Below are 21,204 nucleotides of genomic sequence, written 5' to 3'. Positions count from 1 at the left end.
ACTATTTCTTCTTCATTAGAACGACTGATGGAGGTGTCCTGTTCTCTCTGTGCATTCGTTGACTCACAGGAATTCTTTAGATGGCCAGTTGCTCTCTACAGGGTTCAAGTGCTTCTCTCTAGCTACAGGTTTGCCAAGAGTGCCTTGCTTCTGCCACACTGATGGCCATGATGCACTTAATGGAGACATACGCATTACATAGGATAAGCCAAATTGGGAAGGGAATAGCATTCCTGTGAAATGTAGAATGGATGCTTTGGAAAGATTTGAGAAAACGAACTGTCCTCAGATGTTGTGGACTATGTGTGAACAGCTCGCTGGTATGTTTTCAGCATCTCGTTCCACTTAAAAAGTCAAACAGGAAACCGTGTGGACGGCACGGTGGGCTCACCCATGTAAGAAATTCAACCTAAAACACTAATCGGAAGGCCATGGCCCATGAACAGCTCTGGGCCTTCCATCACAAGGTGGGTGAAAGGGTACCAACTCCATCTTTCCATTCGGATGATGTTTAAAGCATTAAGACAATTCTCTAAAATTTTCAGTTTGACCAATCTTTTTGATGAACCAAGTAACATGTAAAGAGGGCTCTAAGTGGTCTTGTGATTTGCCAAGGCAATCTCAGTTATTCTTCTTTTCTTTTAAATACCCTCCTTCGGGCCAGAGGTATAGCTCAGGGATACTGAGTGCCTAGCATACACACACTCTGGGTTCAGTCTCCAGCATGAGGGTGTGAAGGAGGAGGAGGAAGAGGTCAAGATTAATGTTAGCACTATGGACTAAGTTTTCTTCAGGACTGGTGTTTTCATTTTGCTCTGGCTTTTCATTTTTGTCTAGAGTCTGTAGATGTTATTCTGCAGAGAGGGAGTCTGCTAGGAGCCTACACCTCATATCAGAAGCCCAAGCATCCCTTCCAGTGTCTGCCACATTGTGATGGAGTTCATAGAAAGCAACACAGAATGAACAAATATACTCATGAAAAGCAACACAGAATGAACAAATATACTCATGAAGGGGAAGGGAGAAAACATGCACAGCCATCCCCTGTCCTGTTGGGACAAAATGCTTGACAAAGGCAGCTTAAGGAACAGCTTATCTTGGCTGGTTGTTTAAGGGGACATCCATCACCGCAGGAAGGTCCAGCAGGACATGAGGCAGCTGATCATCTGCAGGGAGGAGAAAGACACAAATGCTGGTGCTCTACTCACTCTCTACTGTATTCAGTCTAGACCTCAATCCATAGGATGGGGCTGCCTGCATTCAGAGTAGGTCTTCCCTGCCCTGTTAAATCTTTTTGCAAACAACTTCAGACACACCCAGAGGTGCATTTTCATGGTGATGTTAAATCCCAAGATGTTGACAATAAAGATTAACTCATGATCAATGAGTGCATGTCTGTGTGTGTGTGTGCGCGCGCATGCGTGCACGTGTCTGTGGGGGCCTCCAAGCATATGTATGTCTGTGTGCTTTATTGTATCTGGTTTCGCTTATTAATTTTATACAGGGTTTGCAGTTGTTATCTTAGAGAAGACTAGACTGCTAGGAACTTAGACCAAGTCGATTATGAAGATTAATAATTATAGAAGTTTAGAAGGTAAAGATCATAATCAGGACATCAGATTAAAAACAGCAAGTTCCTGTGATGACCAGAGCTAGCCACAGGCAGGGACCACTAGATACAGGCTCAGGGCAGAGACATTTACGGGGATAGAGAACCAACTGAACAATTTCTTTGTTTTGTTTTGATCTGATTTGATTTAATTTTTCTGATTCAGGGTTTGTCTGTGTAGGCCTGGATATCTTGAAACTCACGCTATAGACCAGGCTGGCCTTAAGCTCAGAGATCCACTGCCTCCTGAGTGCTGGAATTAGAGGTGTGCACCACCACTGCTGTGTTCTGAGACTTAAGTTTCTTAACCTGGACACCGAGTCCTACAACAAAGCAGGTTTTCCTAATCTTGTCATCAGGTGTCAGCATGGCTGTCTGCTGATGAAGAACCTGATGAAGTCAGGTTAGAGACTAACAGTTGTAATGATTAAAAGATGATAAACAAAGCCACACAATGGACCGAGGTCACCCCAGGGAGGGACTGTGTTCCCTCATCAACAGTCTGCATCAGTGGCCTGACAGTGGTGTAAAGTGTTTGCTAATGAAACACAGCCTGCGGTAGGAGCCACCATGCCTGGGAAGGCAATAAAGTCAAGCTTACAGTGGAAGGTTAGATGCCATGGGGGTCCGGGAAATCAAAGGGTTGAGATCTAGCAGGGAAGGAATATGGTAGTGGCCAAAGGAAGACCCCTAGCAAGTAGAGAATTCTGGTGGCAAGAAGTACAAACCCCACCAAGCCTGGGGAAGTGTCTAAAAGAATACGGTGGCAGTGAGAAGTGACTGGCAATGGCAGTCCAAGTGTGCTAGTCTGGAACAAGGACTCCACACAGTTTCTGACTCTACAAGCTATAATCACCAAGACTGGGCAGGGCCCGGAGGCTTTCCTCAAGACTCTTGTCCCTGTCATGCCTGGTTCTGTTCCTACACCTCCCCAGTGGTTGCTGGCTTCCTCTTCAAGCCCACTACTACTTCTTCATGGCCCTGATCCACAGAGGCGATGTCACAGAGCGAGACATGACTGTATTGAAAAAAACTACCTTCCAGGGCAGTGTTTCTCAGCAGCAGAGGGCTGGCTTATCATGCACAGGGCACTGGGTTCTATCCCCAGCACCCGCCAAAAAATTAGTCAGACTTCCAATTTGTTGACATTTATGTGTTCAGCTCATTTCAGAGCTCTTAGTTCAATCAAAGATAGTGACTTTCATTAGCCAACCCTGTTTACTCATTCTTCCCCCACCCCCAAATATGAGGTCCAAAGAGCATACATACCACGTGGCAGTTTGAAAGTAAGATGTCCCCCACTACACCTATGTGTGTTACCACCTGGTCCCAAGCAGGTGATACTGTTTGGGGAGAATGTGAGATTTTAGGAGAAAGAGCCTCACCAGAGGGAGTGGGTCACTGTAGGCTGGTCCTGAGGTTTCATCCCTCAGCCCCATTTGCTGCTTACTCTCTGCTTCTAGACTGGAGATGCAGCGATGTGACAAGCCACCTCATTCTTTCCCCACAGTGATGGGCCGATCCCTTCCAACTGTGAGCCAAAGCAAGCCTTTCTTTTAAGTTGTTTCTTGTCACGCATATGGTCACAGCAATGAGAAACGTAACTAATTCAGGGCCTTATATGTCACGTTCACCTTTGCAACATTTGCGCTAAGGGCAGGGGCTGCCTTGTGTAATTAGAAAATACTCAACTGGAATATCACTTCAAGAAACAAACTCTACCCCTAGTGCTCGGTTGATGAAAAAGAACACAAAATCACAAGACGATTCACTGACTTGCTCATGTGGCATGGGTGGAGGTTGAACTTGGATCAGAACCCCATTCCTTATCTCCTCAAGGTCGCCATTAGAAGCTTCCAAAGCCAGCCACGGTGGTTCCTGTCTCTAATGCCAGCACTTGGAAGTCAAAGGCAGGAGGATTGCTATAGCTCAAGTCAGCTGTAGGGGAGTGTAGCTCAGTGGTTCAACCCTTGCCCAAGGTCTTGTGTTTAATCATTAGCCCTAACAACAATGAACAACAATAAACAACAACAGTAACAACAGCAACAACAATAGCAACAAAATGTCCCCTTTCCTGGCTAATTCTGAAAACATTCTTCTCCACTGCACCAGCATTATTTCACATGTCTTTCCTGCTTCTGTTTCCTTCCTCAGTATTTACCACGGCTAATGTGCCCTATTTATCCTAATACTACGATTCTTCCATCCCTCTCTGTAGAATGTCGGCTATTTGAAGCAGAATATTTTGCCTCCAGCAGTGAGAATATTATTTATTAAGCATCAGCAATAAAATCAGGAGCTATTGTTAGAAGGCTCCTTTTTATTCATGGGGAAACTGAACTTACAGACGTTAAGTGACTTATCTTAACCAGTAAGGCACAGCAGTGAAACAAGACTCCAGATCTGACGAGGTTGGGTCTTTAGCCATTCAGCGCGAACTGTGGTCAGTTAACCATGATGGGGGCGCTGGCAGAGGAGCCTGGAGCCAGGCAGCAAGCTCCCAATCTGACCGCATGCAGCTCTTCTCTCCTGTGATTCTGCCCTGCTCACAGGGGAATCCAAGGGAGGCTGCAAATCGGCACTGTGGTTGGATCCTGTGGTAGAAAACAGCTCCCACCGCCAGCACTGCCCTCATTGTGCGGTTTCAAGGAGCATTTCGCCTGGTCATGTGACAGCTCCATCTACTGAACAGGGGGGACAAGAAGCATCCCATTCTTGTGTGACCTGTGTCTGGACTCCAGGGGTTCGCCTTACTCTTGCTGAGGGAATACCTCTTGATCTGCACCCTGTCTTCAGGGATGAGCTCAGTATCTTCCCGGTTCACAGCACTTCCGGTGCATCTCGTGCTGCAGTTCAAGCCAGACAAGCCACGGAGGTCCCTTCTCACCAGCAGTCTAGCCTGCTGCCCTTTTCTTCTCACTTCTACCTTCTTAGCTTAGCATCTTTTCCAAGAGGCTTCCTTCTTTCCCTTGGCTTCTCAGATTCGGGTACTGATAGCGAAGGAGACATTACATTTATTGGGTCCCTACATATATTGATTCTATGGAAACCGTGCCACATGGCTAGTACCGATACACGGAAGAACGGAGACTCAAGCAAACTTTCTTGAAACCACATAGATAAGGGGCCAGAACAAAACTGGTGGCTAAGAGCACAAATTTAGTGTTCTCTTCCCCTCTCCTTGCAACTTACTAGGGTTGTCTCCAGCCTATGAAAATTGCCCTTAAAAGCAGGGGACCCCAGTCTTTCCCACTCCTTCCTCAACAGCCAGTACTGTGACTAGTAGGGTTATTACAGTACTTATTGCCACAGTGAGCACAGCAGAGGAGAATCCTACCCTCATGCAACCCATGAACACAGAGGGACTGACGAGTGATTTCAGGCTGGGCTGGGGGTGGTGATGGGGACTGGGGGGAAGAGGGGAGAGGGGGAGGAAATGTGAGACACTGCCTAGATAGGGGTACAGAGTTTTCCACTGTTGACCAGAAAGTCTTCATCCAAATAGTGATTTCTGTGTTTAAGATCTAAAGTAAGAGTAGGGCGGGGGAGAAATCGAAGTTAAGGAAGATGAAGAATGCAGCCGGTTGGAATCCTGTTGAGCCTCTACCTGTGAGACAGGCAAGACACTCAGTCCCTTGTGCCCTGTGCCCTTTTCTATTATGTGAAGGCCAGAAGTGCCCTCCCATGCCCCCAGTTTGGTCCCCTAGCAAATTCGTTTTTCTAATTATTATGCTATAAGCACTGCTCTTGGCATGGGTGCTTCAAAGACTCATGTATGCTTCAAACGACATGTATGTATATATGATGACTCATGTCTTTGTGGGGAGACAGACAATCATAGACGAATGGGTCAATGTTACCACCTTTGATGGTTCTAGGGGGTCAGATCTGAGCTGAGTATGAAAAATGACTGTGATCTTCCAGGGCTTTCCTCAGGGACTTCATGTCCTACACATTCAGCCACATTGCCTACCTGCTTTTGACATCTCTAGGCAGGTTTTGCTCGGTGACGCCTCACTGAAAGAGAAAATACTCAACACCCAACAGTCCCAGCCTCTAGGAAAGACAGAAGACTTAGCCTTGTGCCTTTTCCAGTGGCACTGAAACTGAGAATGAGAACCAGTGAGCTCCGCCCACGGCCTTCTGGCAGGTGCAGGAGAAATGAAATCTTGGAACTCTGAGGACAGCTTCTCCCCAGAAAGCAAGCTGGAGCTCGCAGAAGGCTTTCAGCTTACATTTTCCACCCCTCCGATCTCTGCAAACAAGCTATTAGCAGTTTTACATTTTCCCTTAAGGGAATCTGTGTGAATTCACCTTGGTGCCTCTCTGGCATCAAGCCATCTAGTCCTGCTCATGGAACCTTGACAAGAAAAGCTAGGAAGGGAGGGGTTGAGGAATGAAAGGAGGAAGGAAAGGAGGAAGGAAGAGAAGAGAAAAGGAAGGAAAGAGGAGGGGAGGGAAGGGGAGGGAAGGGAAAGAGAAGAAGGGAAGAAAAGAGGCAAGAAAAGAAAAAATGAAAATGGAGGAGGACAGGAATGGGAGGAAGGGGAGGTGAGAGGAAAGGGAGGGAGGGAAGAGGAGAAAAAAAGGAAGAAAAAGGGAGGGGAGGGGTGAGAAGGGATGGAAGGGGAGGGGAAGGAAAGAAGAGAAGGGAAAGGGGAGGGGAGGGAAACCAGGAGAAAGGGTGGGAGCTGCTACCTAACATATTTGCCACAGAAGCCCACGGAAGGATCAATGGGTTAACTGTGGATTCTCAAGTCATAGGTGTCCAAAGGCATCTAATACATCCTTGGCACTTTTGTTTCTCTTAGAGATTTTGGGGGAAGTACCTGAATGTGGTAGTGCCACAGGGAAAAGGAGTATTGGATCCCTTCACTGTATTCCCTGCACTTTTCTTCTATTACTTTTAGGATTAATGGAAACCAAGGTTCAGGGGGTTTAAGGAATGTGTGTGTGTGTGTGTGTGTGTGTGTGTGTGTGTGTGTGTGTGTGTGATAGAGACACTATTCCTTAGCTTGGGAAATAATCGTAGGCCATAGTAGGCCACACTGGTTCATGCTACTCTCAATGGCCAGCCCCTTCACCTTAATTTGACAGGGCAAATTTCTCAATAGCAGCAGTAGACATTTACAGTAGAAGCTGAGATCTGTGCTCATGTAAGCAACAGCTCTTAGGTAGCCTAACTCATCCCCGCAGGCCAGACTGTGGTTGCTGGGTGGGTTAGCTTGACTCGGTCTAGGATTCAGGATGAGGAAGTCTGCTCATATCAGCCTCTCTTCCATATCAGGTTTCTCAGTAGATCAGGGTGATATTTTGGCTTCCAGGTTGATTATTATTCATCATATATATGTGTGTATCTGTCATATATATATATGTGTGTGCGTGTGTGTGTCTTATGTATATATGTCTTATACATATATATTTGTCAGATTATATACATATATATGACATATATATGACAAATTTATAATATACTATTTGGTTCAAATTTTCTCAAGGAAGATAAATACTGTTGGACTTGGAGCTTAGAGTGTTAGTCTATGTCTTGCATGTCTACACAGTACTGGGTTTACAATATCTTCTTCATCTGAGATGTCACCATGTACCTTTATCTCAGGAATCAAGGCTGGGCAGGAACTAGCACTCCATAGAGAATGGGAAGTGGGGGCTGGGGAGAAGGCTCAGGTAGTAAGGTGCTTGCCATGCAAACATGAGGACCTGAGCTCAGAATCCCCCGCACCCATGTAAAAAGCCAGGTGTGGTGGCACACATCTGTAATCACAGCTCTACAGAGGCCGTGACAGGAGGGATCTAGGCTCCTGCTAGTCTAGCCAAAATGGTGAACTCCAGATTTACTGAGAAACCTTGTCTCAGAAATAAGGAGGAGAATGATAGAAGAAAACACCCGACAACACCCTCTGGCTTGTCTCTACACATACCCACATGCATGCACACACATTGAACACTTGCACACTTGCACACATACAGAGACACATGCACATACACATGCACACACATGAACACTCACACAGACACACACACACACACACACACACACACACACACACACACACACACACATCAATTTTCAGTTAAGCGTGGGATAAAAATCCAGACTCCTGGGTTTAGGAAGAAGCTACCCTCAGAGTCTGCCAAGTCCAATCTACCTGGCAGAAAATGGGCATCAGAAGCCAGCATCCTTGCTGACAGTGTGCAGAGCCCAACACAAAGGTTACTAGCATTTGCAATGCTAGTAGCCAAGACTAGGACAATTACCACACACTCTGCTAACCACGGACTGGGTTCCAGACACTGTGCCGAGTGCGAACGCTTATTATCCCACTTAGCCTCAATACACCAGTTAAGTGTTATTATCGCCATCTTATAGATGTGGAAACTAAATCACTCAGAGGAGAAACTTTGCCCAACAGAGATGGGGAGAGGGGAGGGAGGGAGAGGAGAGAGACGTATAGGGAGATATCAGCAAATCAACATAGCAGTCAATAGAGTGAGAACTGGGGTGGAAATGAAACTGTATGGAGCTTAGGATGAAGAATTCCGGGACCCAACCCATGGTCAATGAACGTGAGTAACGGGTACCATTCTTTTTGCATAGGCACAGATATTTCCATGATGGCTAAAGGGCACAAAATTGCCAAATAAAACAGCTTGCTGTAGAATGTCTGTTATTATTGTTTGAAAAATATCTTTCAGATCTACAGGGGAAGAGATGGTTTGTTTCCACGAGGTTTGAGCCCCGCATGTGTCCCACTCCTGTCTCCTCTCCCTGTTTGGTGATGTCATTCGTTAATTTAATTAAATAAAGTGTAATGGGTACCTCCCTGAAACATGGAGACTATTACAGTGAGCAAACAGAAAAAAAAAAAAACCCCAAAAACCAAAAACAACAACAATAACAACAACAAAACCATTTCTTGGTGGAGTTATATGCACATGAATGATATCACATTTCTTCCATGCTTTGATGTTTGTTTGATTCAATATTTATCATCCTTCCCTGAATTTGTGCTGTCATCGTCTAAAAATTTGACACCCATTAGGGCTACAATGGGAAGAGAAGGGAGGAATTACCTTAGTGTCCTTGGTGACCCTCAAAGGCATTGCTGGAGTGTGAAGCTCTTCTCTGTGCTGTAATCTGAGTGTTTGTATCCAATTTCACTGGCCCCCTCAAGTTCTTAGGCTAAAATCCTTCAAAGTCATGGAATTAGCGGGCGAAGACTTACAGAAGACTTTAGGTCCCCAAGGTATAGCTTCCTCAGTGAGATTATTGGCTTATAGGAGGAAGAGGAAGAGGAGGAAGAGGAGGGGGGAAGGGGAAGGAGGGGGGGGAGGGGAGGGGGAGGGAGAAGAGGAGGAGGGGGAGGAGGAGGGAGAGGAGGAGGGAGAGGAGGGGGAGGGGGAAGAGGAGGAGGGAGAGGGAGAGGAGGGGGAGGGGGAAGAGGAGGAGGGAGAGGGAGAGGAGGAGGGAGAGGAGAGGAGGAAGAGATAGATCTTGCTCCTTTAGCATGTGAGAAACAGTGAGGTGTTACCACCAATGGACCAGAGAACAGGTCTCTACCAGACAGAGGTCGCTCTTAATTTTGGTCTTCTCAGTTTCCAGAATCATGAGAAATGAATTTCTTTTGTTCGTCAAGTTAAATCACAGCCCAAGTGATAAGGGCACTTTCTCCTTCTGCAGGTGTGATCCTCCATGCTGTGGCTTTAGGAAGGCTTCATCTGTGGCTGTCCATGCTGAGGTGAAATTCAGTGTCAACAAACCCAACTGCCTTGTGTGTAACTGCATTCTCCTACAGCTTAGGGGGAAAGAAGTCATCTACTTCTGGCCTGTTACTCTTTTGTCTGACTTCTCAGTAGACACAGAACTTAATTGTGGACAAGGAGAGCTGTTTCCTAGACTTTTTCAAATTCTGGAGAGGCTTGTTCTGTGTAGCTACACTATGTACACAGAGCAGACAATACTCCATACTTGACTAATATGTAACTTTATATCTGACATCACTCTAGGGTTGACTAACGTACATTATAAAACAGAAGAGTAGAAAATCTCTCTCCTCCAGAGAACACTAAACGATTTCGTTTATTGAGTCAGGCATAGAAGTTAAGAGTCCGGAAATCAAAGGTGTGTTTAACAACTTTGCGTGGGTGTTTTTCTGTTACCTGTTTACACTGAAACGATCAACATTACCCAACAGTTAATGGTGGACATTAAATTGTAATTATCCATTAATTACAATGTGCATGCATAAACACATAGTTGTTCTGTGTGTGAACACACAGCTTGCATTCATCCTTAGTTCAAGCTTTGTCTTGAGTAAGGTTCACAGGGAAGCAGGGTAGTTCAGCTTTCTCTAACTCAGCAAACAGTCATCCATTTAAATTCGCAAAAGGAAAAGTCTCTGATGTGGCATATTGGGGATCTAATGGTGCGCCACTCTAGGGAGTTGCGGTTTACATTAAAATATCAAAAGGAAATTTCCCCAAATCTCTTAAGTTAGAAAGTTAGACAAGTTGGGTGATCTTTAAAGTCTTACTCCATCAAGTTTCAGTGCCAAGCCATACAAGGTAAGATTTCGCCCAGACCAGCTGCCTTCATTAGTAGCAAAATGGGATGTAAACAAGCGGCAATCTGTACGATGTTTTAAAAAGAGATGCAGTCTCACCGTGATGATCAGGCTGGCTGAGGATTCCTCCAGGCAAGCAATTACCCTGCCTCAGCCTCCTGTGCAGCTGGGCCCACAGGTGTGAGTCACAACACCCAGCCTTGACCTCATGACGTTTGAGCACTTTGTAGTCGTGAAAATGCAGCAGGCAAGCAGGCAGGCAGGCATGGGTTTGATCTACAGACATCAGGCACACACACACACACACACACACACACACACACACACACACACACACACACGGGGGGGGGGCTTTTGAAACCTCAAAGCCCACCCCTAGTTACACACCTCCTCCGACAAGGCCACACCTCCTAACCCTTCCAATATTCTACCAACTGAGAACTAAGTAGGAAAATGAATGAGTCTATGGGGACCATTCTCGGCACAATGTATGAGAGTATGGGCGCGTGCGTACCACAGGATACTGGGGAGGTCAGAGTTGGCCTTTTACTTTTCATCTCCTTGTTACAAGATCTCTGTTACTGAGTGGTGCATACACCAGGCTGACTAGCGAGCTCCTAAGCCTCCAGGAATCCTCCTGCCTCTGCCCTCCATCATGTAGGAGTGCTAGGGTTACAGATGAACACGTCTGCATACGGGTTTAAATGGGTCACACTCAGATCCTCCAGATTGCACGGCAAGCATTTTACCCACTGAGTCATCTCCCAGCCCACCAAATAGTTTTATTTTGGCTTAAGAGGACAAAATACCCCTTTACTTGGTTTTTAAAATTTAGACAGCCTCTGCTTCCATGATTTACAGGTTGCCTGCTTTACCTTGTGGTCCAGCAGTCTTCTCATGATTGGTACTTCTACCTCTTCTCCCGTCTGTTCACCCGGGGATCCTATCCTCTTAGACCCATCCTCCTTTATAGCCGTGGTCCTCAACCTTCCTCATGCGGTGACCCCCAACCATAAAAAATTATCTTATTGCTACTTCATAACTGTAATTCTGCTATTACTATGAATCATGAATGTAAATATCTCACGTATGGGATATCTGATGTGTGACCTCCAACTGGGTCACGAACCACAGGTTAGAACCACTGCTCTTCATAGCTGTAGACCTCTCAGCGTCCCTTCTTCAGCCTGAGTTAATCTAGAAAGACCTACCTACTGTTCTAATGTTGATTCCTTCTAAGTAGCTTTTGCTGATCAAACTGTTCTAGCAACCCCACCAGAAAAACATTAAAAAACAAAACAACAACCAAAGAACAAAAAAACCCTCACTTGTCTGTAGGTTCACTTTATTCCACAGACCTTGGTGGACTCCCTGAGACATTATAGAAACTACATATATAGCGTGCTCCTACAGTGAACATGGAGACACTCTGTGAGTCCTGAAGGAGAGTTTTGCATGTAGTGAGGATTACTAGTGCCTGGGAACTTTGCTGCCATTTCTCTTCCCGTGCTCCTGGCAAACATTAATAATTAATGACAGCACATTCCACAGCTGAACAGATTCAGCCTCAGTCTGTTTCAACCCACTGCTTAAAGAGCTACTGGAAGATGAAAGGGATTTACCGTTTCCAAAATCGGGGCTAAAAGGAAGGTAGGGATAGATTGAGGAGACATGATGGCTTCCTCATGACATTCTTTTTTTTTTTTTCTTTTTGGTTCTTTTTTTCGGAGCTGGGGACCGAGCCCAGGGCCTTGCGCTTCCTAGGCAAGCGCTCTACCACTGAGCTAAATCCCCAACCCCTCCTCATGACATTCTTACTGACATACTTTTAGTATATTATGAACAGACACCAGGCACCAGGCATCCCATCAAGTGGGTTCACACCCATCACACCAGGCACCAGGCATCATACCTGTATATGTTGGATAATTCTCACAAACTGCCCTACTGGGTTAGGATTATGATTTCCTTGGGTTTGAAAAGGACACAGGATGAGTGAGGCTAGATGTGAAATCTCATGACGATTAAGAAACCAGGCAGATCTAACGTCACGTAAATACCAACACAAGCTTCTTTCTCTTACTTTAAAAGGTGGCCGAGTTTATGTGTAGACTGTGCCCTACTGTATCATTCTTTATGCTTCTTACCCCAAAACCACAGACTTGATTGCCAGAGTTTGGTTGTCAGTTTTTAATTTGCCTACTCTGTATCTTCTGCTATTGTTCCTTCCCGAGATTATTTTGAACTATTATATTTCCATATATCTTTTATTGGCAACTTCAAGAAAAACAGCCCGTTGGGATTTTGATGGGAATGTTGTTGAATCTGTAAGTTACTATAGAGGGTGTCTTTATCTTAACAGTTTTGGGTCTTCTAACATATGGACCTGAACAGTGGTCTCCAGTATTCTGTGTTTCTTTAATTTATTTCATCAATATTTTACAATTTTTAGTATATAAATCTCTGAGGTAGATTAGCCAGGAATGTTCCCCAAAAAAACCTAGTGTTAAAAGCCTAGTCGGCAGCCTGTGGTGACACCGGGAGGTGGGAGAAGCTACTGGAGACCAGAGTCACCTATAGAAGATTCCAAACAAGTGTGAACACACTGGGGCATTTTAAGAACTCATACATTTAATTTTCATCCAAAAGATGTCCTTTTGGATGTTTACCAACATGCCTGCCACATGTACCTGAATAGTCATTGCCACCAGAGGGTGGTTTCCTGGGGCAACAGGCAAAAGATGGACTGTCATACATACTTCTAGCCTCTTCAGATGCCCAGAAGCTATATGTGGTTAAGGATGACATTACCTCACAGAAGAGGATGATGGGAACTTTGTACCCAGGGCTCGAAGTTATCATGGAACTTTCTTGAACTACCCAGAGTTCCACATTTTCTCTTTACACAATAGAAGTGTTTTGTATTTTCAGACCTTTACCATGATGACAAATGTTACCAAGTAGGTTATTTTGAACAAATAAACACACTTCATCTGTTCCCTAAAGGTAAAGTTGACATTTTGACACATAAGAAGGTCTTTCTAAAGAAACTTGTACATGAAGAACATTTTAGAAATCGTTTGAATTTTTCATCTGTTAGTACAAACAATACACACGTGGCACTTGTCTCAGAGTTGGAGACATAATTTTCTGACCTGTTTAAAGATTTTCCAAGCAATTGAAGTACGTTTGAATGCATTTGTTAAAAATACCAGCATTATAAGAACAGTTCAAGATTACTTTAATAAGAACAGCAGACAGACAGCAAAGGAGACAAGAAATTGCCTAGCCAAATGTCAACAAAATTTGCATAATTTGCAAATAAGGCCGAAAAACAAAAGATCATGATTTGCAAATTCCAGTGGAGATATCTTTCTTTTGCATCCCCCAGTCCCTTGGCAAGCTATACTTAGTTCTAACTGTCTTGAAAACCAAGTTTGGTTTCTTTCAAACCAGCTAGAACCAGCTCATCAAGTTGCCTCTGTCATAACAGGTTCACTGGGGATGCAGGGAATCGCTCCTCTTGCATGAATGGGAGAATATTTCTGTGAGAGAAATGTGAGAGAACACAATTACAGTCCCATTAAGAATATTATTTTGTCTTTAACCTCATTTAAATTTTTCCTTTTGTGGGCCCTTTTATTACACATTATATTCTGTCAGGAGAGTCCATGTGTAACATTATAAAGTGATGTGCATGCATCAGGCCACATTTAATATTTTCTTTTTATTAAAGGTACATAGCCCCGAGCCCTACTGTAAGAACTACAGTCAGTGGGAAGGAACTTAAGGCAGTGAACCCAAAGGCCTTGAATATTTGCATACATTAAGGTTAATTACCTTATGTAAACTGAATCTAGTCCTTTGGTTACCAGATTAGAAGTCACACTGTTAAGTCTATTCTTCCCTCCAAGACACCCCTCTCTGCCACCATTTCAAAAGGACTAGATTTGAGGTGGAAAGGTTTTGAGGGTGCCACTCTGTTTCCCTATGGACTATTTCAGTGGATACCTGAGCTGGTTGGAGTGACCTTAACTATGTTCCAGCCTCTCTCAGTGTGTCTCTTCCTGCCAGGTGAGCTTTGACAGCCCTGCCCTTCTCTTGCATTTATACGTGAAATCTCAAAGTGACAAGAGAGGAGTCCTCATCAACAGTTAATGTCATTTCCAGCCAAGGTTTTATAAATTAAGGGAAAATTTAATTTGGAAGCCTAAATCTTATATGGAAGTCCTAGAACATGAATGGTATATCAGTCAGCTGCTCCCTGCTGTAACAAAATGCCCAAGGCAATCAACTTAAAAAGAAGAAAAGCTAGTTTGTCTCATGGTTTCAGAGACTTCAGACTTAATGAATTGATCTCATCACTTTGGGGCTGTTGTGAGGTTGATCATTCTAGCAGGAGCTCAGATTGAAAGCGTTTACCCAAGGACTAGGATAAGAAAGGGAAAAGAAGTAGAAAGGAGTAAAGTCCATGATGCTTGCAAATACCACCAAACCCTCTATTAGGGCCCATCTCCCAACAGTTCTACTGCCTCCAAATATCCCCAAGCTGAGGAGTAAGCCATTAACACACACGAGTCTGGGCTTGAGGGGTGGGGGTTGGGGCTTGAACTTAGTTTACAGCACTATCCATCCTGAGTACTTTCATAAAGGAAGTGAAAAGAAGACCTGCATATTCAGGACTCCTCAGAGGTGGAGGTGACCCCAAAGTCTCTAGACCCCCCTCTGTTAATAAGTTATGTCTTATAGAACCTTTTCTTAGATAGCTGGTACACCTGCCCAATACCCCCACCTCCCTTTCCTTATCATTTTGACCATCTTTCTTCTTAGTACAGCTCCTCTGACCTCAGAAGCACCTTAGAACACGAAATACCTCCCGATACAGGCAGACAGTGTCAAAGTTCTAAATGCCTTTTCTTTTTATCTTTTAGGGCGGAGGGCATAGCTCAGTGGTAGAGTGCTTGCCTAGCAATCACAAGGCCCTGAATTTACTACCTGTACTGGCTGGTTTTGTGTGTCAACTTGACACAAGCTGGAGAGCTGGAGTTAGCCCAGAGAAAAGAGCCTCTCTTGAGGAAATGCCTCCACGAGATCCAGCTGTGAGGCATTTTCTCAATTAGTGATCAAGGTTGGGAGGGAGGGCCCATTGTGGGTGGTATCATCTCTGGGCTGGTAGTCTTGGGTTCTAAAAGAAAGCAAGCTGAGCAAGCCAGTAAGTAGCATCCCTCCATGGCCTCTGCATCAGCTCCTGTTTTCTGTCCTACTTGAGTTCCAGTCCTGACTTCCTTGGGTGATGAACAGCAATGTGGAAATGTAAGCTGAGTAAACCCTTTCTTCCCCAACTTGCTTCTTGGTCTTGATGTTTTGTGCAGGGATAGAAACCCTGACTAAGACACTCACTACTCAACAGTGCAAAAATAAAGGAATAAATTGAGCAGAGCAAGCCAAGTTCAGCTCTCAAAGAACAAACTAACCAAATCTGGGATGCTAGGAAACAAAGAATGCCCACTTCTGGGGTGCACCATTTCCTGACTTAACTTGGAGCCTGATAGCACAGATGCACATGTACAGGATGAGCTACATAAAGATTTACAGTTGGCATACTGTGCAGCATGGAAATCGTGACGATGTGGAAGGGTAGTGAAGACAGAAATGCTCTTCAAGGTTGGGTAGTTAATTTCTGAAGAGGGTGCCCAGGTCACATGGGGTGACACCCCTTATCTCCATGTGAATGCATCCTCTAACCAAGCTTGCTGAACTCTTTGGAAACCACTGGGGGGGCTGAGCCAAGGCAGCCATAGCAGTGCATCATGAATGCCATATGTGTCAGTTACAAAACTGAGAGGCTAAGCTCATCACCTCCCTTAACCCCTAACAAGTCAATGGTATGGGCTGTTATTCCACTGTACAGGCATGGGCCTGGGTCCCTGAGCCTGGCTTCTCATGCACCTTCATAGTGCCACTACTTTAGCCTCTCAATGAGATTCCCCATGGGCTATACCCCTACCCTCAAATATGTCTCGTCCTTTGTAAATAGGTTGCTTCATTCCTTTCTCTGTTGTGTGACAACGGAACAATGACATTGCTCGACAGGATGGATGTCTTAATAAATCATGTTCTGAGGACTTGGCCTTCCTCTTCCTCACCAATAAGAAAGGATGGCATAGGGAATGGTTTTAGTGCCCAAGAGAGGAGCATTTACCTGGACCCTTCTGTATCCCTACAGTGGCCAGCGTTCCAAAGGAATTCACACAACACCTATGACCCCTGGAGTGGTGGTTCCCAACCTTCCCAATGATGTGACCCTTTAATACAGGTCCTCAGGTTGTAGTGACCCCCCCAACCATAAGATTATTTGCATTGTTACTTCATACTAATTTTGCTACTGTTATGAATCATGATGTAAATATCTGATATGCAGATGGTCTTAGGTAACCCTGTTAAAGGGTCATTTATCCCCGAAAGGGGTCATGATCCATGGATTGAGAACCGCTGCCCTGAGGATGTAAAGGCATGAGTAACCAGAGAAGAATTCCCACCTTCCTCCTTGGGTACTCCACTCAGACCAGTTTAGGCCATCGCCTTCCCAGACACCAGTCCTTCTGCTGCTCTGGAGTCTTTTGGAAACTTGAGCAGCAGCCATAAATGTTCCCCAGGAACTGAGTGCAACTGCTTCCGTCCTCATGGACTGAAGGAATAATTGGTCTCTCCCTGACCCTGTGCTTTTGGCATCTCAGGGTCTGTTTTACTTCCTGTTTCACTGCCTGAGAGTCTTGAGTGCTTAAGTAAATTACCCCTGCAAGCCCTGCTTTCTTCAACCCTAAAAATCAAGATGAGTATTGCCAAAGAGATATAGACCAACAACCGCAATGGTGTTTGTTTGTTTGTTTGTTTGTTTGTTTGTGTTTGTTTGGTGCTAGGAGTCAAACCAAAGGCATTGTGCATGTTAAGCAGGTTCTCTCCCACTCACTGAACTGTATTCTCAACCGCTCAAAGCCACAGGAATAACTGGGTTTGTTACACATAAAGGGTCCCGCTGAGCACATTTCATATCTGGATGCAATTTAATTCATATGAACTGAAAACCACCACCGCTATTCCCCATTTACAGACTAATAACCTGGGACACACACATTTCAGAGCCGGGATGTTAATTGGCTTTCCCTAATCTGGAACATAAACTCTAAGCTCCCTCACTTCTCTAATCCTCACATCAAAAATGTCTCTGAGAGGTGTTTAGAATCTTTGTGACAGTAGTACTTTGTAAACAAAACAGCAAAATCAAAATATTTATACCATTATCCTTATTCTAACCACAGGGAAAGAGAATTAGAAATAACACATAGTCCACGCCTTTAGGAAATTTCTAGTTTCAAGAATTAGATGAGAAAACTCACTTGCAAATAGATAGATAGATAGATAGATAGATAGATAGATAGATAGATAGATAGATAAATGTATATTAAAGAACACCTCTAGTTCACTAGTACAGCAGTCTCAGTACAGAGAAGAACTGCCCTCATGCTCAGGGCATCATGGGACTCTGCAGAATGCCAAGCCCCACAGAGACCTCACGCAACATACTTCACACCACTAGCCATCTCTCCAAAGGGTAACAGAAGTGTGTCAAGTGAAGGGACTACCAATTTCTGCTGGCCTGAGGTTAGAGTTGAGGGAGCATGTTGTCTGGGCAAGCGAAAGCACAGACCTAAAAGGCAGCATAGCCTGAGAGCCGCTGTGCCAGGGGTAAGGGCGCTGCACTATCCAGGTTCCTAATTGGATTTGCAACACTATAATGAACCACTGTGGGTGTCTGAACAAGAGACGTGATAGGATTCAAAATACATCAAAGGAAGACAGCCCAGAACGACTGGTGAGGAAAACAGCCCAAGGCAAAGAGTTTGCACTCTTTATTTCAGAGACAAGATGAATATTTGAATCTGAGATGGTTTGGGAAACTGTTAAAAGCAGGAATTGGGCCCCTTGAAGCCTGGGCAGTGCCTGTGGGGCCATCCCCATGTCCACAGTATCTAGAGTTTCCTAAGTGTGTATAGCATTTGTTGCCCGACTGAGCTCAGGGGGACAGAATGGACACAAGGTATTTGGGATAGGGTTCAATTGACAGAGTGTGTGCTCAGTCCCCAGCGCTGGACAAATCTGAGTGGTGGTCTATGCCTGTAACCCCAGCATTTGCTAGGCAGGAGAATCAGAAGTTCAAGGTCATTCTTACTACATAGTGAAATAGTAAGGTGGAAGCTATTCTGGAGCATATCAGGCCTTAGCTTGAAAGACAAATAGCAGGTAGGAAAGGAAAGGGGAGGGGGTATGATACAGAATAGATTTCCAGGCTGGTGGCTGCTACTGAGGAAGCAGGACATGGGAGGCAGCGTCCATGGCTATGTGAGCAGAAAAGCTGTTACTCAACTCTTCCCTCGTTGCAGATGTGTAGGGGTGAAGGTGCAGGTGCTCGTTTGTGAACAAGAAACGACATTCAGAGATGTCAGAACCAGGATGCAGATTTGGAAATCTTTGGTGGACAAGGATGTGTTAAGTTAGGATTCTTGTCTGCAAGTAACAAAAATGCACTCTAACTGACTTAGAAATTCACTGACAGGACAGTTCCTAATCTGCGGTGTCTCCAAGAGTTTAATGTACCAGGCAGTGATTCAGCTAGAACCCTGGCCAAAAGAACTTGCCAGAACTTGCCAGCAAGGAGACCTTCAGCCATTTCTGCTGGGTCCCAGATGTCATTACTTGGATTGTGGGGCATGGGGAACCTCTGACACTGATACTCCTGTGTGTGGGGGTGGGTGGGGGACAGATTGTAACTGCCCTCTGTCCACTACCAGGAAGAATCATGAGGTGTTTAGGTGTCTGTCTGTAGGAGGTCCTGATTTAACACAGAACCTAGATAACCATCCTTAAACTAAACAGCAAGAGAAGCCGAGAATGAACTGGGACTTCTCTGGCAGAAAGGAGCTTGCTTCCTGCAAGAAAAATAACACAAGGCAGAAGGCAGGTCAGCCTACTGCAGTCCGAACACAGCCCCGATGTGTTTATTTCCAAGAGGACAGAAGCGAATTCGGAGCAGGCCATCCATCACAGGAGTTCCTGCAACAAGGCTGGCTTTACCTACCAAGAGAGTAGGTTTGTGGGTGCTGGTTGTGGTGGATTGAGTGAAATGCCCTCCCTGCCTTCTGGGGCAAGTGAATACTTGGTCCCCAGTTGGTAACTCTATTTAAATAGGTTTTGTAGGTGTGGCCTTGCTGGAGGAAGTGTGTCAGTCTCTCTGCTGCCTGCTTAAGGTTGGAGAGGTGAAAGCTCTCTCAGTGAGCTCTGTGGCCATCTGCCACTTGCTCTCTCTCCTACATCATGAACTCTTATCCCTCTGGAACCTTAAGGCAAACAAAGTGTTACTTGGCCATTGTTTTTTTTCTATCACAGAGATAGAAAAGTAACTCAGACGCCGCCCCCTCCCCACCCCTCAGTACCTATCAGTTATCTGCCGCCCAGTTCAGTGTGCATAGTCAGAACCCCGTTTCCACCGAATCTGTTCCGGGCATATGGGAGCATTGCTGGGATGTAACCAACTTTGCTTTGTGTTTGCCATGAGCATTTTGCAACACAGATTTCCAGGTTGTTGGGAGTAGAAATTGGTATGAACGGCCTGTCTCCGCTGTGTGGACGGATTCTGAGTCAAACAGAGACTCCTTGTAACCAGAGTAATCTTGTTTGAGGCACCCCCCCCCCCCAGTTATTTCTACCTATGGACCATCGGTGGCCAGATTGGTTTGTCATGGCGCCAACGTGGCAATTTAGTGTTAGAGAAAGGAGAAGACAGAAAGAAGGCTGTTGTTTATGTTGCTCCTGCTGTGTAGGATGTCATGAGGATGGGCTCGTGTTCCTTGTAGATGAATACGGAAGCTAACGAGGATGCTGTATCTTGCCCAAGGCCCAGCTGGTACCCTGCAGGTAGGTTTCAATGCTCGCTCTACGCTCACAGTGTTCCCTGTGGGACACTGTCTACACATAAAGGGAAGAGAGCCTGAGTACCACAGAGCAGGAACATTTCCAGCCTATCAAAGGACGGGAAGAAGTTAGTGGTGTATCCCAGGTTTTCCGGGTATCTTCAGGAAAGGGTGTGCCTAGTGAGCAGGAAGCACGAGTTTTACATCTCAGCAACTTCAAGCCCTGAAAACCTACGGCCTTCTCCCTGGTTATGAGCAGGTCTGTAGCAAGGAGCCACAGCGCCCTGATTCTTTTAGGCCATGAGTTCGTTTCGGTGGCAAGCCTTACTTAGCCTTTAATGGTCCAGCCCTCTCCTCAGCCCTGTCTCCTGCTCTGATTCAGCCGTCCTGGTGCCCGCACAAAGCCCGAGAATGGCACCCCAGAGGAATGCTGACGTAGGTCGGTGGGAAGGAGTGCTGGAGGGTGGAAACCGCAGGCACCCACCCTTCGTGAGCTTCACAAAGCCAGGGAGTTGGCTTTGTTTTATTTAGTTTTATCAAAAAACTGGCTTGGTCAGATTATTTGCTGTTATAACCCCACATCTGACAGGGCTGAGCAAGCATCCAGAAACCACACTGAGGAAAATAACCCCGCCTGCCACTCACGTGATGCACACACATGCATGCAGGCGAAACACCCATACACACACGATAAAATTGAGAAATAAAAGACGCTTGCTGATCGAATAATGGAATTAGAAGCATGATACGATCTTTAGACAGACTCTTGTGATTTATCCCTTACAGCAACTTGATTTTGATTCTCCCCACTCCCCTTTCTTTTTCTTACTCTTGTTTTTTTTTTATTAAATCAGAAAGGGTCTCGTGTGACTCCAGGCTGGTCTGAAATTCAGTATGTGGCCAAGGCTGGCCTTCATCCTCCAGTCTCTACCTCCAAAGAGCTGAGAGCACAGGCACGCACTGTACCATACCTGACACGATTTACGACTGAGCTACTTTTTAAACCTTAGGAGAGGAACATCCCTTGTCAACATGTCTCACCCGA

The sequence above is a fragment of the Rattus norvegicus genome, chromosome 14, assembly GCF_021556685.1.
Source record: "Rattus norvegicus strain SHRSP/BbbUtx chromosome 14, alternate assembly SHRSP_T2T, whole genome shotgun sequence".
In the NCBI taxonomy this organism is placed as follows: domain Eukaryota; kingdom Metazoa; phylum Chordata; class Mammalia; order Rodentia; family Muridae; genus Rattus; species Rattus norvegicus.
This window is presented reverse-complemented; position numbering follows the sequence as displayed.